Below are 17,936 nucleotides of genomic sequence, written 5' to 3' on the forward strand. Positions count from 1 at the left end.
CAATAGCCAAAGTATGGAAAGAGCCCAGATGTCCATCGATGGATGAATGGATAAAGAAGATGTGGTATATATATACAATGGAGTCTTACTTGGCAATCAAAAAGAATGAAATCTTGCCATTTGCAACTACGTGGATGGAACTAGAGGGTATGATGCTAAGTGAAATTAGAGAAAGACAAAAATCATATGACTTCACTCATAGGAGGACTTTAAGAGACAAAACAGATGAATGTAAGGGAAGGGAAACAAAAATAATATAAAAACAAGGAGGGAGACAAAACAGAAGAGACTCATAAATACGGAGAACAAACTGAGGGTTGCTGGAGGGGTGGTGGGAGGGGGGATGGGCTAAATGGGTAAGGGGCATTAAGGAATCTACTCCTGAAATCATTGTTGCACTATATGCTAACTAACTTGGATATAAATTTAAAAATTAATTAATTTAAAAAAATAAATTAAAGGGGCACCTGGGTGGCTCTGTCGGTAGAGCATCTGACTTCAGCTCAGGTCAGGATCTCACAGTTCTCTCATGATTCGTGGGTTTGAGCCCCATGTCAGGCTCTGTGCTGATAGCTCAGAGCCTGGAGCCTACTTCAGATTCTCTCTGTCTCTGTCTCTCTCTCTCTGCCCCTCCCCGGCTTGCATTCTCTTTGTCTCTCAAAAATGAATAGACGCTTAAAAATTTAAATAAATAAATAAATAAATAACTTTTTTAATGTTTTATTGTTTATTTTTGAGAGAGAGAGGCAGAACATGAACAGGGAGGGGCAGACACACACACACACACACACACACACACACACACACACACACACAGAATCTGAAGCAGCTCCAGGCTCTGAGCTGTCAGCACCGAGCCCGACGCGGGGCTCGAACTCACGAACCGCGAGATCATGACCTGAGCTGAAGTCAGACACTCAACTGACTGAGCCACCCAGGTGCCCCCAATAAATTTTTAAAAATGAAGGAAAGAATTGATCATGGGGGATGGGCACATGGCTGCCACACCACGAAAAGAATGTTGGCCTTTTTCCTAAAAGTAATGATAGCCATTGAAGGTTTTAAGAGCAAGAATAGTGTCCTACCTTCATTTTAGGATGGTAAGGAGTGGCTGGCCAGTCAGGGTGGCTTCAGGGAGGCAGGAGGAAGCTCCAGCAACGGTGCAGGCACAGTGGTGTTGGGGTGGAGTGGATGCAGAAGAAGAGGGAGAGGAGATGTTGAAGATGCCAAGACCAGAGTGGAAGAGAAGTAAGTTTGTGGGTGACCGAGCGAGGTCAGTTTGCACTTGTGACGTCCGAGGTGCCTGTAAGACATCCCAGTGGGGATGTTGGCGGGCAGTTGGCTGCACAAGTCCAGAGCACAAAGAGCGGTCCAAAGGGCAGACAGGAGTGAGGGGGTTATGGTGACGAGATGCTAGTAATGCCACAGGCCAAAGGAACACACACAGGCACGAGGGCAAAGGCTGAGCCTTGGTAATCCCATCAGTGACAGGCTGGGAAGAGAAAGTGGAGAAGGAAACAGCAAGACCAAAGATGAGACGAACAGAAGGCAGAGCTCTCGTGGAAGCCAAGGGGATTGAGTGTTTTGAGGAGAGAGAGAAGGCCTTCCCTGCCATGACCTTCCCTGACCTGTACTGATGCAGAAGCAGGGATATGATGAGAAAACCTGAAGTCAGGGGTCAGCAGATCTGGCCCCGACACCTCCCTGACTAGAACTCAATTCCTCATCTGTAAAGTGGGGCCAGGACACCAACCCTTCTGTGTAGCCATTCTTGTCGCCTCTCCAACATCATTCCTCCTGACTTCCTCACGGAACCACAGTTTTGTTGGAGTAACTATGGCAGAGACTGCCGATTGCCCCCACATCCATTCTCCCTTCTTCCATAGAAATGGAAATTTCAGCTGGCCAAAGACTGCATTTCTCAACTCCTTTGCAGTAAGGGGTGGCCATGTGACTTCAGTGGGTTATGTTATAGGAGAGGAACCCCGAGCTTAGGGAACCTGAAACTTTCCGTTATTTATTTATTTATTTATTTATTTATTTATTTATTTATTATTTTAGAGGGTTCAAGGGAGAGAGTGTGACCAGGGGAGAGGGGCAAAGGGAGAGAGAAAGAATCTCAAGCAGGCTCCATGCCCAGCGTGGAGCACCAGGCAGGGCTCAATCCCACGACCCCGGGATCATGACCTGAGCCAAAATCAAGAGGTGGACCCTCAACCAACTGAGCCACCCGGGTGACCCGGGGAACCTGAGTCTTTTAAAATCAGATCTTAACAAACTTGCCCTTTGACCTGGACAAAAACGCTACGTTTAAGGCTGTTTGCTGTACACACCTCTTTGAGAGGTGTGCAGAAACATGAGAGACCCGCAGAGAATCATCTCCCAGCATTGCAGTAATATTGGATTTTGAGTGAGCAGCGGTGTAATTATGGCCCCTGAGACATAAAGTTGAATTGTTAGCAGCTTCCAGGAAAGCTCTCTTCGTTCACTGTACGTTGTCACGTCTAGACGTGACACTTGCCGACAGGCGGCCATCTTGTGACCATAAAGAAAAACATGGCTGACCTGTTGGCAATGGCAGAGACAAAGATTGAAAATAGCCTTGGTACTTGACGACGCTGTTGAGCCACTCACCCACTACTGGCACCATTTCACTTCTTGCCACCTTGTTACGAGAAAGCAGAAATTTCCTCACCGTGGAAGCCACCGGAGTCAAGTGTCAGCTTGAGGCATCCTGAATCTTGCTCTAGTACGGTGCGCCTCCCTCCTACAAGTGCTGTGAGGCCATCCGGTGTGAAAGCTCAGGTGGGAAGTGCTGGGGGCAGGGTTACTCAGAGGGGACTTCGGACCACCATCAGGTCACTTGGGGGTTGGCGGAGGGGGCCCAGAAGAGGCGCGGAGCCAGGCGACACACTCGGCGATTTCAGGGTGGCTTGGGGCTGTGGGTGACAGATGGCTTGTCAGATCAGTTCGTCGGGACTAATGGGCTGCTCTGATACCACCCACGGAACATGCTGGGTGCAGATCTGAACAGTTGAGAGGGAGCTTTCTGGAGGCACTGGCTTTGAAGCCAAACGTGAGTCTAATGGGGGGAGATTTCAAGCACCTTGAACAAGCTGGTGGGGCATATTTGGGGGAAAAGCAGGTATTCTATCACTCTTCAAATCCTCAAATGACCCTCCTCTCAATTAAATTCAAAAGCAATTATTGAGCACCTAGAGTGTGCAGATGAAAAAGACACAAGTGCTGCCTACTGCTGGCTTGACATCTGGAGGTGGCAGGGGATTATCATTTACCTCTCGGCTCAGGCTCGATTCCTCTGGGCAGCCTTTCCAGACCCACACCCTCTTCACCCCCACCTCTGCTGCTCACCATCAGCTGGGTTACCCTCCTGCTCCCCCTGGAGGCCCTCCAACTCAGCTGAGTCAGCCACCCCCCTCCCCACGCCCCACCCCTTCCCCCAAACCGGTCCAGTGTGGATCTTCCCACTCCCCCCACCAGGCCACGCGCAGCACGATGCCAGGCACAAGAAACAGGCAGGACGCATGCGTTGAGAGGGACAGAGGAAGGTGAGCCCCTTCTGGGAGATCCCACCAGAAAAGGGCTCCAGGGAGAGATGAACAGAGTGACAGGGCTGGGCGTGGGGATGGCCTGTCAGGTGGAGAGAAAAGGGGTGCAGGAAGATAGGGGCCAGGCCCTAAGCAGGGGGGTAAAATTCAGCTGGCAAGGTTACACAGAAGAACCTATGGATGTCCTTGGTGCTACAGCATGGGCAGGCCCCTGGGGATTTCGAGCAGGATAATTAACCTCATACAGGCGTGCCTCAGAGATATTGTGGGTCGGTTCCAGACCACCACAATAAAGCCAGTCAAATGAATCTTTTGGTTTCCCAGTGGTATAAAAGTTATGTGGACACTATATTGCAGTCTATTAAGTGTGCAATAGTATTATGTCTGAAACAACAATGTACATACTCAATTTTTTTTTATTTTATTATTTTTTTTAACGTTTATTCATTTTGGAGGGACAGAGCGTGAGCAGGGGAGGGGAAGAGAGAGAGGGAGACACAGACTCTGCAGCGGGCTCCAGGCTATGAGCTGTCAGCACAGAGCCCAGAGTGCAGCTCGAACTCACAAACCATGAGATCATGACCCGAGCCGAAGTCAGAAGCTAACCAACTGAGGCATCCAGGTGCCCCAGGTACATACTTAATTTAAAAAATACTTTATTGCAGGGGTGAAACAGTGACTCTTGATTCCAGGGTCATGAGTTCAAACCTCACGTTGAATTTAGAGATTACTTTTTATAAAATGATTGCTAAAAAATCCTAACCATCTTCTGAGCTTTCAGCAAGCTGCAATCACTGATCACACACATAATAATAATGACTATAATGCCAATGAAAACTTTTGAAATATTATGAGAGTAACCAAAACATGACACAGAATCGTGAAGTGAGCAGCATTTGCTGCTAGAAAAATGATGTCCACAGACTTGCTTGATGCAGACTTGCTTGGCCTTCAGTTTGTAAAAAAATGCAATACCTTTGAAGCAAAGTACAATAAAACAAGGGATGTCTGTAAAGCTTTATTTGGGCAATTGTGATGTGCCAGGCACCAGCTTAGATGATCTATATGTATTTCCTTTTTTGTTCTTTTAAAGTAATCTCGGGGCACCTGGGTGGCTAGTCAGTTAGGTGTCTGACTTTCGCTCAGGTCATGATCTCACAGTTCGTGGGTTCGAGCCCCGCGTCGGGCTCTGTGCTGACAGCTCAGAGCCTGGAGCCCGCTTCGGATTCTGTGTCTCTCTCTCTCTCTCTGCCCCTCCCCTGCTCATGTTCTGTCTCTCTCTCTCAAAAATAAATAAACATTAAAAAAATTTTTTTAATAAATAAATAAATAATCTCTACACCCAATGTGGAGCTTGAACTCACAACCCGGAGATCAAGAGTCACATGCTCTGCTGATGGAGTCAGCCAGGTGCCCCATGTGTTTCCTTCCTTAATCCTCATGCCAACCCCATGAAATGGATATTAGCATCCCATTTGGCTGAGACACTGAAGCACCACAACCACCAAGTGGCAAAGCTGGGACTTGAACCTCAAGTCCTATCCCCAGCAGGAGCTAGTGTTTCATGAGCACTCATTGTGGGCCACACGCCTTATAGATAGCATTCCCCTTACCCATCCCAGCCACCCTTGCTGGAACATATCAGAGGCCACCTCTATGCTACACTGTCTCTCCCCTGCACTCCTGAATGTGGCATCGGTCTTTACTGGGGGAAAACTTTCAACACAGGGCAGGCCCTCAGCACCAGGGTGGGGGTGGGGGTGGGGCTCAGGGTGAAGGTGGGGCAGCTGCTGTATGAATGAGTCATCCTGGAAATGGCTCCTCCAGCCCCCTTCCAACCTTCAGATGGCCGCAGCCGTGGCCAACATCTTAACTGCAATCTCATGACAGACCCCAAGCTAGAACCACCAAGGTGAGCAGCTTCCAGACCCCGACTCCTACGCACTACATGTTGGAGGTTATTAGTAGGTAACTGATACACACATCATTCAGGGTCCGGCCCCTCCTGGCTGTGTGACGGTGGGAACTTTACCACTCTGAGCGTATGGTTTCTCTGGTTCAGACCTTTCTGCTGAACTCCGGATCAAACAAATCAGCAATCCCCATTAAGGTCCCTCAGGCATGGGCACTTAGCATGTCTCCCATATCTCTTAAACCCGCTTCCCACCATGGCTCAGGCCCTCATCAACTCTCCCTTCAATTACTGAAACAGCCCCCTCACTGATTCTCCTGCCTTGTACAAGGCTGCGAATAACAAAATCCCAAAATACCATATAAAAAACATAAAACTCAACACCCCCAAAATGAAAAATCCAACTAAAAAGGGCAGAAGACATGAGTAAACATTTTTCCAAAGAAGAAATCCAGATGACCAATAGACACATGAAAAGATGCTCAACATCACTCATGGTCAGGGGAATGCAAATCAAAACCACAATGAGACACTACCTCACACCTGTCAGAATGGCTAAAATCAACAATACAAGAAAAAATGCGTGTTGGCAAGGATGCAGAGAAAGGGGAACTTCTTGCGTTGTTGGTGGGAATGCAAACCGGTGTAGCCACTCTGGAAAACAGTATGGAGTTTCCTCAAAAAGTGAGAAATAGAACTACCCTGCAATCCAACAGTCACACTACTAGGTGTTTACCCACAGGATACAAAAGTACTAATTCAAAGGGATACGTGCACCCCTATGTTTATAGCAGCAGTCTATACAATAGCCTTTTTTTTTTTTTAATTTCATTTGAGAGAGAGAGCAAGGAGGGGAGAGAGATAGAGGGAGAGAGAAAGAGAATCTCAGGCAGGTTCCACGCTCAGCCCGGAGCCCGACACAGGGCTCAAGTCCCACAACCCTGGGATCATGACCTGAGCCGAAATCAGGAGTTGGACACTCAACTGACTGAGCTACCCAGGCGCCGCCCTACAATAGCCAAATTAATGAAACAGTTCCAGTGTCTGTCGATTAACGAATGGATAAGGAAGATGTAGTGTCAGGGCACCTGGGTGACTCAGTTGGTTGAGCATCTGACTCCTTTTCTTTTTAAATGTTTATTTATTTTTGAGAGAGAGAGAGCAAGCAGGGGAGGGGCAGAGAGAGAGGGAGGAGGACAGAGGATCCGAAGCGGGCTCCGCACTGACAGCAGGGAGTCTGATGCAGGGCTCGAACTCATGAACTGCAAGATGATGACCCGAGCCAAAGTCAGATGCTCAAGGGACTGAGCCACCCAGGTGCCCCAAGCATCCTACTCTTGATTTTGGCTCAGGTCATGATCCCAGGGTCACGGGATCGAGCCTCACATCAGGCTCTGCATTGAGCATGGAGCCTGCTTGAAATTCTCTCTCTCCCTCTGCCTTTCCCCCCGCCACCACCCGCTGCTCGTGCGTTCTCTCTCTCTCTCTCTCTCTCTCTCTCTCTCTAAAATAAAAAATAATAAAATGTTAAGAATTAAAAAGAAAAGAGGTAGTGGTTATATATACAATGGAACATTACCCGGTCATGAAAAAGAATGAAATCTTGCCATTCGCAAGAACACGGATGGAGTAGAGAGTATTGCGCTAAGTAAAATAAGTCTGTCAGAGAAAGACAAATACCGTATGATTTCACTCATGTGTGGAATTTAAGAAACAAAACAAACGAGCAACAGGGGAAAAAAGAGAGAGAGAAAGAGAGAGACAAACCAAGAAACAGATTCTTAACTGTAGAGAACAATCTGATGGTTACTGGAGGGCAGGTGGGTGGGGGGATGGGTTACACAGGTGATGGGGGTTAAGGAGTGCACCTGTCCGGATGAGCACTAGGTGATGTATGGAAGTGTTGAGTCACTATCTTGTACTCCTGAAACTAATATTACACGGTCTGCTAACTGGACTTTAAATTTTTCAAAAGAAATCCCCAAATACCAGCGGATTACACTTGACAAAAGTGTATTTCCCTCTCACATTCCAGAAGTCCAGGAGCGCCTGGGTGGCTCAGTCGGTTAAGCACCCGACGTCGGCTCAGGTCATGATCTCATGAACTTATGGTTCGTGAGTTCGAGCCCCGCTTCGGGCTCTGTGCTGACAGCTCAGAGCCTGGAGCCTGCTTCAGAATCTGTGACTCCCTCTCTCTCTCTGCCCTTCCCCTGCTCACGCTCTGTCTCTCTCAGTCTCTCAAAAAATAAATAAATGTTAAAAAAGAAAAAAAAAAAAAAAGAAGTCCAGAGGCAGGCATGCAGTCCAGGGTTAGCATGATATACCACCGAACAAGGAACCCAGGCTCTATCTGGTTGATCTGCAGTGTGTAGTTTTCATTCCCAAAGTTTCCTCATGGTCTAAAGTAGGTGCTTGTGCTCCAGCCATCATGTCCACATTCCAGCCATTAGAAAGGAGTAACTGGAGAAAAATAAAACACCCCTTCCCTTTAAAAACATTTTGCGTATTTTCCACTGACCACATCTAGCAAGGGAGGCAAGGAAACAGTCTATTTTGTGGGTCAATTATGTGCTCAACTAAAAATACAAAAATGTTGTACTCAGGAAGAATGGCATGTAGGACAACCAGCAGTCTTTGCAGCACCATCCACGCTGCTGCCTAGTGGAGGGTTTTATTGTTACTCTTCGCTTTTGTTCTTCATTATAAAAATAATATAGTCTAGGAAGGGGAGGCCCAGAGAAGGGTCACAGAGAGTTGGTGGTTGTGTCAGAAGTAGACTCCCCAACCACAGTCCCTCTCCACTCTGGCCTGTTTTCTCAGCAGGTAATATTTTATAATTGGGGCAATGCAACACATAAACATACAACAAAAGAGCATTCTGGTTTTGACCTAAGTTACAAAAGAAAAATTGAAAGGAAATCTTTATAGTTACAGCTTTTAAAATAACAAAGAACGCAGCCCCGTGTTTTAAGGAGGCAAACTCTTTCCTGGCTCGGTTCTTGGAATCAGGAAAAATTATCACACCTTCTTTACACCTCAGGCTCTCTGCCTTGAACCTAGAAAAGAGCCTGTGTTCTTCCTTGTAAATATAAAACTTTTATTGTTAGGTGATAGTAATGGGAAACAAAAATGGAATATGTTTGAGCTGCTTCATTTCTAAATGGTGACATAACATGAAAGAAATGTACCTGAATTTAAGATTTATTCTTTAAGTTACCCACAGAATGTTAACAGTGTTTGGACTGATACAAGGGACTTTTCCTATGGGGTTACCTATTTCTGGACCATTTGAACCTTACAAGAAGCATGGATTCCACATATACATGAAAAAAAAAAAAAAGACTTAAAATCAAATATAGCCTATGGGGCACCTGGGTGACTCAGTCGGTTGAGTGTCTGACTTTTGATCTTGGCTCAGGTCGTGATCTCACGGTTCATGCGATCAAACCCCACATGGGGATCTGCACTGACAGTATGGAGTCTGCTTGAGATTTTCTTTCTCCTTCTCTCTCTGCTCCTCCTGCGTTCTTCTTGTCTGTCTTAAAAATAAATAAATAAATGATTTTAAAATGCTGAGTCAGGGAGAGCTATTTTAAAAAAATCAAATATAGCCTCTACTCTCTCTAAATAAAATAATAGGTGCTCATTATAGAAAATACAGAAATATATAAAAAGAAAATTTTAATTACCCACAATTTCACCCTTCAGAGAGAGTCTCACTGTTAATAGGTGTGATGCCTTCAATCTTCTAACTTAGAATCATTCTGGATACAGTTTTTTCCAATATTTGTTATGAGAATTTTCAAGCAGATAGCAAAGCTAAAAGAATTGCTCAGTGACCACTTATTCTCACCCCCTAGATTCTCCCATTAACATTGTACTAGGGGCCCCTGGGTGGCTGAGTCAGTTGAGCGTCTGGCTTCCGCTCAGGTCATGATCTCACAGCTTGTGAGTTTGAGCCCTGCATCAGGCTCTGTGCTGACAGCTCAGAGCCTGGAGCCTGCTTCGGATTCTGTGTCTCCCTCTCTCTCTGCCCCTCCCTTGCTCACACTCTGTCTCTCAAAGATAAATAAACATTAAAAAAAAATTTTTTTAATGAACAACATTGTACTATAGTTGTTTTATTGCATAGTTATCCAGCTGAATATAGATGGTTTTTAAAATTATCATGCAGTAATAGTGACTTCTTTTGGTGTGCATTTCCACAATGTTTACATGTAGAGATATATGTAATCACCACAATAAGGATTCAGAACAGTTCCATCATCCGTAAATAATCCCATCATCCCCCTTGTAGGTATGCTTTCCCCCACCCCTAAGCCCTGGGAACCACTGATCTGTTCTCATCACCATTGTCCTAGAACGTCACATAAATTGAACCATACAGCATGTATCCTTTGAGATTGGGTTCTTGCAATCACATTATGTGCAGCAAGAGTTTGTTCCATAGGAGCACTTAAATATATAAAGCAAATCTTTATGGACATAAAGGAGAAATTGACAGTAATACCATAATAGTAGGGGACTTTAACACTCCACTTACATCAATGGATAGATCATCCAGACAGAAAATCAATAAGAAAATATTGGCCTTCAATGACATATTAGACCAGATGAACTTGATAGATTTATACAGAACTTCCAACCAGAAGCAGCAGAATATACATTCTTCTCAAGTGTACATGGAACATTCTCTAGGATGTATTAGGCCACAAACAAGTCTCAATAAAATTCAAGAAGACTGAAATTATATCAAGCATCTTTTCCAAGCACACGAGTACAAAACTAGAAATCAATTACAAGAAGAAAACTGGAAAAAACACAAATACATTAAGAATAAGCAACGTGCCGGGGCGCCTGGGTGGCTCAGTGGGTTGAGCGTTCAACTTAGGCTCAGGTCATGATCTCACCATTCCCGAGTTCAAGCCCCATGTCTGGCTCTGTGCTGACAGCTCAGAGCTTGGAGCCTGTTTCGGATTCTATGTCTCCCTCTCTGTCTCTGCCCCTTCCTCACTCGTGCTCTGTCTCTCTCAAAAATAAATAAGCATTAAAAAAATTTTTTAAGAATAAACAACATGCTACTAAACAACCAATGTGTCAAAAAAAGAAGTCAAAGATGTTTAAAAAATATCTGGAGACAAATGAAAATGGAAACACAACTTTCCAAAATCTATGGGATGCAACAAAAGCAGTTTCAAGAGGGGAGTTGATAGCAATACAGGACTACCTCAAAAAATAAAATTCTCAAAAAATCTAACTTTACACCTAAAGGAACTAGAAAAAGAACAAACAAAGCCCAAAGTTAGCAGAAGAAAGGAAATAATAAAGACCAAAGCAGAAATAAATGAATAGAGACAAAAAACAAAACAAAAACAACACACACCCAACAGAAAAGATAATGAAACTAAAAGACAGTTTTTTGAAAGCATATACAAAAATCAATAAACTTCTAACGAGACTCATTAAGAAAAAAAAGAGAGGAGGGGTACCTGGCTGGCTCAGTTGGTGGAGCATGCAACTCGATCTCAGAGTTGTGAGTTCAGACCCCATGTTGGGTGTAGAAATTACCTAAGAATAAAATCTATTAAGGGGCACCTGGGTGGCTCAGTTGGTTAAGTGGCCAACTTCAGCTCAGGTCATAATCTCGCAGTTCGTGGGTTTGAGCCCCACATCGGGCTCTGTGCTGACAGCTCAGAGCCCGGAGCCTGCTTTGGATTCTGTATCTCCCTCTCTCTCTGCCCCCGCCCCCCCACCACTCCACTCCTGCTCTGTCTCACTTTCTCTCAAAAAAAGTAAATAAACATTTTAAAAAATCCTTTAAAAAAGAAAATCTATTAAAAAAAATAAGGGTGTTTGGGTGGCTCAGCCAGTTAAGCATTTGACTTTGTCTCAGGTCATGATCTCACAGTTTGTGGGTTTGAGCCCCGCATCAGGCTCTGCGCTGACAGTTCAGAGCCTGGAATCTGCCTTGGATTCTGTGTCTCCCTCGCTCTCTGCCCCTCCCCTGCTCGTGCTCTGTCTCTGTCTCTCTCTCTCAAAAATAAACATTAAAAAATAATTTTAAATGAGAAAAAAAAAAAGACCCAAATAAATAAAATCAGAATTAAAAGAGAAGTTACAACTGATACCACAGTAACACAGAGGATCATAAGAGACTACTATGAACAATTATAAGCCAACAAATTGAAAAACCTAGAAGAAATGAATAAAGCCCTAGAAATACACAGCCTTTCAAAACTGAATCTCAAAGATACAGAAAATCTGAATAGAAGAGCTCCTGGGTGGTTCAACTGGTTAAGTGTCTGACTCTTAATTTCAACTTAGGTCATGATCCCAGGGTCATGGGATCAAAACCCATGTTGGACTCCACACTGAGCATAGAGCCTGCTTAGGATTCTTTCTCCCTCTGCCCCTCTCCCCCACTTGCACTCTCTCTCAAAAACAAGAGAAGAGAAGAGAAGAGAAGAGAAGAGAAGAGAAGAGAAGAGAAGAGAAGAGAAGAGAAGAGAAAAAATCTGAATAGAACAGTAACAAGTAATGAAATTGAGTAATTTGAAAACTCTCCCCTGGAAAAAAAAAAAAAAAAAAAAAAAAAGCCCAGGTCCAGACAGCTTCACAGGTGTATTCTACCAAACATTTAAAGAGTCAGCACCTATCTCTCTCAAGTTATGCCAAAAAATAAAAGGGAAAGAAAGCTTCAGAACTCACTTTATGAGGCCAGCATTACTCTGATACCAAAACCAGACAAAGACATCACAAAAAAACAAAACAAAACAAAAACATTATAGGCCAATATGCCTAATGAACACATGTTCAAAAATCCTCAATAAGATATCAGCAAACCAAATTTAAGAATACATTAAATAGATGATATACCACCATCAAGTGAGATTTATTTCAGGAATGCAAGGATGATTCAACATCCTTAAATCAATTGATGTGATACACCACATTAACAAAATGAAGGATAAAAATCATATGATTATTTTAATAGATGCAAAAAAGCATTTGATAAAATTCAACATCCAATTCAACATCCAACTTCGGCTCAGGTCATGATCTTGCAGTTTGTGATTCAAACCTGCATCAGGTTCTGTGCTGAAAGTGTGGGGCCTGCTTGGGATTCTCTCTCTGTCCCTCTCACCCTCTGTCACTCCCGCACTTGCATTTTCTCTCTGTCTCTGTCTCTCTCTCTCTCTCTCAAAAATAAGTAAATAAGTAAATAAATAAACTTTAAAAAAACTAGGGATAGAAGGAACATAACAAAGACCATATATGACAAACCCACATCTAACATCATACTCAATAGTAAAAAGCTAAAAGCTTTTCCTCTAATATCAGGAACAAAACAAGGATACCCACTGTCACCACTTTTATTCAATACAGTATTGCAAGTTCTAGCCACAGCAATTAAACAAGAAAAATAAATAAAAGGCATTCAAATTGGAAAAGGAGAGTAAAATTATCACTATTTGCAGGTGACATGGTCCTCTGTGTGTGTGTGTGTGTGTGTGTGTGTGTGTGTGTGTATAGACTAAGAAATCCACTAAAAAACTAAATGAACTCACTAAAGTTGTGGAATACAAAATTAACATACAGAAATCGGTTGCATTTCTATACACTAATAATGAACTATCAGAAAGAGAAATTAAGAAAACAATCTCATTACAATTATATCAAAAAGAATAAAGTACCTAAGAATAAAATTAACCAAGGAGATGAAAGACCTGTGCTCTGAACACTGTAAGACATTGATGAAAGAAATTGAAGAGGACACAAATAAATGGAAAGATATACCATGCTCATGGACTGGAAAAAGTAATATTGTTAAAAATGTCCATAGACCAGGGGCACTGGGGTGGCTCAGTCAGTTAAGGCTCCAACTCTTAATTTTGGTTCAGGTCAAGATCTCATGTTGGGAGATCAATCCCCATGTTGGGCTCTGTGCTATCAGTGGAGCCTACTTGAGATTCTCTCTCTCCCTCTCTCTTTCTCTGCTCCTCCCTAGCTCTCTCCCTCTCACACACAATCAATAAATAAACATTTTTAAAATGTCCATATACCAAAGGCAATCTATAGATTTAATACAATCTCCATCAAAGTACCAATGGCAGGGCACCTGTCTGGTTTAGTCAGTGGAGCATGAGACTCTTGATCTCAGGGTTGTGAGTTTGAGCCCCACATTAGGTGCAGAGATTACTTTAAAATAAATCTTAAAAAGGGGCGCCTGGGTGGCGCAGTCGGTTAAGCGTCCGACTTCAGCCAGGTCACGATCTCGCGGTCCGTGAGTTCCAGCCCCGCGTCAGGCTCTGGGCTGATGGCTCGGAGCCTGGAGCCTGTTTCCGATTCTGTGTCTCCCTCTCTCTCTGCCCCTCCCCCGTTCATGCTCTGTCTCTCTCTGTCCCAAAAATAAATAAAAAACGTTGAAAAAAAATTTAAAAAAAAAAAAAAAAAATCTTAAAAAAAAAAAACGCCAATGGCATTTTTCATATAACTAGAACAAAGGATCCTAAAATTTGAATGGAATCACAAAAGACCCCTAATAGCCAAAGCTATTTCTCAAATATTTAGAAAGAAAAACAAGGCTGGAGGTATCAAACTATACTACAAAGCTATACTAATCAAAACATTTATGGCACTGCCATGAAAACAGACACATAGATCAATGGAATAGAATAGAAAGCCCAGAAACAAACCTACACATACAAGGTCAATTAATCTATGACGAAGGAGGCAAGAATGTACAATGGGGAAAAGACAGTCTCTTCTACAAATGATGTTGGAAAAGCTGGACAGCCACATACAAAAGAAACTTAACCACTTTCTTACACCATACACAAAAATAAACTCAAAATGGATTAAAGTTGAATGTAAGACCTGAAACTGTAAAAATCCTAGAAGAGAACATAGGCAGTAAGCAATTTGACATTGGTCTTAACAATATTTTTTTGGACCAGTATCCCCAGGCAAGGACAACTAACATTAAAATAAACAAATGGTGGGGCGCCTGGGTGGCTCAGTCGGTTAAGTGTCCGACTTCGGCTCAGGTCACGATCTCACGGTCCGTGAGTTCGAGCATCGCGTCGGGCTCTGGGCTGATGGCTCAGAGCCTGGAGCCTGCTTCCGATTCTATGTCTCCCTCTCTCCCTGCCCCTCCCCCATTCATGCTCTGTCTCTCTCTGTCTCAAAAATAAATAAAACGTTAAAAACATAAATAAATAAATAAATAAATAAATAAATAAATAAATAAAATAAACAAATGGGATTATATCAAACTAAAAAATCTTTTTCAAAGTGAAGGAAATCATCAACAGAATGGAAAGGCAACCTACTGAAAGGGAGAGGACATTTGCAAATCATTCATCCAATAAGGGCTTAATATTCAAAATATATTAAGAGCTTACACAGCTTAGTATTAAAAAAAAATAAACAACCTAATCAAAAATTGAGCAGAGGACTTGAATAGACATTTTTCTAAAGAAGACATCCAGATGGCCAACAGGCACATGAAAAAATGCTCAACATAACTAATCCTCAGGGAAATGCAAATCAAAACCAAATTGAGATATCACCTCACACCTGTCAGATTGGCTGTTATCAAAAAGACAAAAAGTTATAAGTGCTGGTGAGGATGTGAAGAAAAGGGAACCCTCGTGCACTGTCAGTGGGAAGGTAAATTGGTGCTGCCACTGTGGAAAACAGTATGGAGGTACCTCAAAAAATTAAAATGAGGGGCACCCGGCTGGCTCAGTCCTCTTAATCTCGGGGTTATGAGTTTAAGCCCCATGCTGGGTGTAGAGATTGCTTAAAAATAAAATCTTTTTTTTTTTTTTTATTTTTTTTATTTTTTTTTATTTTTGGGACAGAGAGACAGAGCATGAACGGGGGAGGGGCAGAGAGAGAGGGAGACACAGAATCGGAAACAGGCTCCAGGCTCCGAGCCATCAGCCCAGAGCCTGACGCGGGGCTCGAACTCACGGACCGCGAGATCGTGACCTGGCTGAAGTCGGACGCTTAACCGACTGCGCCACCCAGGCGCCCCAAAAATAAAATCTTTAAAAAAAAATGAAAACACCGGGAGCCTGGGTGGCTCGGTCGGTTAAGCATCTGACCTAGGCTCAGGTCATGATCTCACGGTCTGTGAGTTGGAGCCACGCATCGGGCTCTATGCTGACAGCTTAGAACCTGGAGCCTGCTTCAGATTCTGTGTGTCCCTCTCTCGCTGCACCTCCCCCATTCGCGTTCTCTCTCTCTCTCAAAAATAAATAAACATTAAAAAAATTAAAAATGAAAACACCAATTTGAAGAGATACATGCACTCCTGTGTTCACTGAAGCATTATTTACAATCACCAAGATGTGGAAGCCACTTGTCTATCAATACATGAATGAATAAAGAAGATGTGAGATATACGTAGACATATGATATATACATATATATACATGTGATATATACATATGTGTATCTCTCTATATATCTATAGAGATATAGAGAGATACACACACAATATAGATATATAGATAGATAGACACACACACACACACACACACACACACACACACACACCACACATACACAATGGAATTACACTCAGCCACTCTTCGAGGAAGATGCAGTCGCAGCTACAGCGTAGCTTTGGAGGCCCCTCTCCTGCTCCTGACTCACCACTGTTTATTCTTGCTGAGGAACAAGTGGGTCAGGCAGCGATGCCACAGCTGTGGCTTTTAAAGACACTGGGAAGGGGCGCCTGGTCATGATCTCGCAGTCTGTAAGTTCGAGCCCCGGGTCAGGCTCTGTGCTGACAGCTCAGAGCCTGGAGCCCGTTTCAGATTCTGTGTCCCCCTCTCTCTCTGCCCCTCCCCCGCTCATGCTCTTCTCTCTCTCTCTCTGTCAAAAATAAATAAACATTAAAAAAAAAAAAAGACACTGGCAAGACACCCGTGGAACTAGAGGTGGTGTTTCACTGAATTAGAATTATTCTAACCAGTTGCAACATAAAATATTTAGAGAAGGTATGTGCTGACTTGATCTGAGGCACAAAGGAAAAGAATCTCAAAGTGAAAGGACCAGTTTGGATGCCTACCAAGACTCTGAGCATCACTACAAGAAAAACTCCTTGTGGTGAAGGTTCTAAGACTTGGGACTGTTTTCAGGTGAGGATCCACAAGCGACCCATTGATTTGCACAGACTTTTGGAGATGGTTAAACAGATTATTTCCATCAGTATTGAGCCAGGAGTTGAGGTCGAAGTTACCATTGCAGATCCTTAAATCAACCTTTTTAATAAATTGATTATCAGTTAAAAAGAAAAAAAAGGAATAACACTCAGCCATAAAAAGTGAAATTTTGCCATTTGTGACAACATGGGTGGACCTAGAGGGTGTTACGCTAAGTGAAATAGGTCATACAGAGAAAGACAAATACTGTATGATTTCATTTATATGTGGAATCTAAAAAAAAAACAAACAAAAAAAACAAATCAACAAACAAAAATAGAAACAGACTCTTAGATACAGGAAGCAAATTGTTGGTTACCAGAGTGGGGAGGGGGAGGGGATAGGTAAAATAGGCAGAGAGGTTTAAAGGGTACAAACTTGCAGTTATAAAGTAAATAAGTCATGGGGATATAATGTACAGCACAGGGAATATAGTCAACGATATTGTAATAACTTTGATGGTGAGAGACAGTAACTAGGCTTATCAGGGGGATCATTTCATAATGTATATAAGTATCAAATCACTATGATGTACACTATATGATAAAACTAAAAAGATATTGTATGTCAATTACACAAGGAAGGGAGGGATGGGGGAGGCAGGTAAAGAGAACAAGAGAAATTTTGTTCATTTTTACTGCTGAGTAGTATTCCATAAATGAACTGCTGTTCATTTACCCAGCCTTCCAATTTGGGTTGCTTCGGTTTGGGGGGATTCTGAACAGAGCTGCTACCGACATTCTTGTGCAGCTGTTTGTGTGGATGTAAGTTTTCATTTCTCTAAGGTAAAAATCCAGGAGCGAGACTGCTGGGTCTGGGCGGTTTTAATTTGCACTTGCCCAGTGGCGAAGGATGTTGAGCATCTCTGCATGCGCTCGTTTGCCATCTGTATTTCCTCTTAGATGAAGTGTCTGTTTAACTCTTTTGCCTGTTTAAAATTAATTGGTCGTTTTCTTACTGTTGAGTTTTAAGAATTTTTTTATGTATCCTGGATAAAGGTCTTTTGTCAAATATACCAAATATATACCTTGTAAATATTGCCTCTCAGCCTATAACTTGTCTTTTCATTCTTTTAACAGCGTCTTTCACAGACATTGTTAAGAAATTGATAAAGTCCATCTTACCAATTTTTTTCTTTCCCAGATCATGGTTTTAGTGTTATAGTTAAGAACTCTTTGACTAACCCCAGGCCATGGAGATTTTCTCCTGTGTTTTCTTCCAGACATTTTACAGTTTTAT

General features: G+C 43.0%; 1 long non-coding RNA gene and 1 pseudogene across 1 annotated transcript in view; one reads left to right on the forward strand and one right to left on the reverse strand.

Annotated features, from left to right (window-relative positions):
* Positions 1–7,720, reverse strand: part of LOC131514066 (uncharacterized) — a 28,284-nt gene extending 20,564 nt beyond the window's left edge. Inside the window, exons 1-3 of the long non-coding RNA XR_009262918.1 lie at positions 7,061–7,720; positions 2,696–2,939; positions 1,086–1,492 (exon numbers count right to left, since the gene is read on the reverse strand). This is a non-coding gene — a long non-coding RNA (uncharacterized LOC131514066). The remainder of the gene's footprint in view (positions 1–1,085; positions 1,493–2,695; positions 2,940–7,060) is intronic.
* Positions 7,721–16,091: 8,371 nt separating this feature from the next.
* LOC131515391 (small ribosomal subunit protein uS10-like) lies at positions 16,092–16,751 on the forward strand (annotated as a pseudogene).
* The last annotated feature ends 1,185 nt before the right edge of the window (positions 16,752–17,936 follow it).

The sequence above is a fragment of the Neofelis nebulosa genome, chromosome 6, assembly GCF_028018385.1.
Source record: "Neofelis nebulosa isolate mNeoNeb1 chromosome 6, mNeoNeb1.pri, whole genome shotgun sequence".
Taxonomy (NCBI): Eukaryota; Metazoa; Chordata; class Mammalia; order Carnivora; family Felidae; genus Neofelis; species Neofelis nebulosa.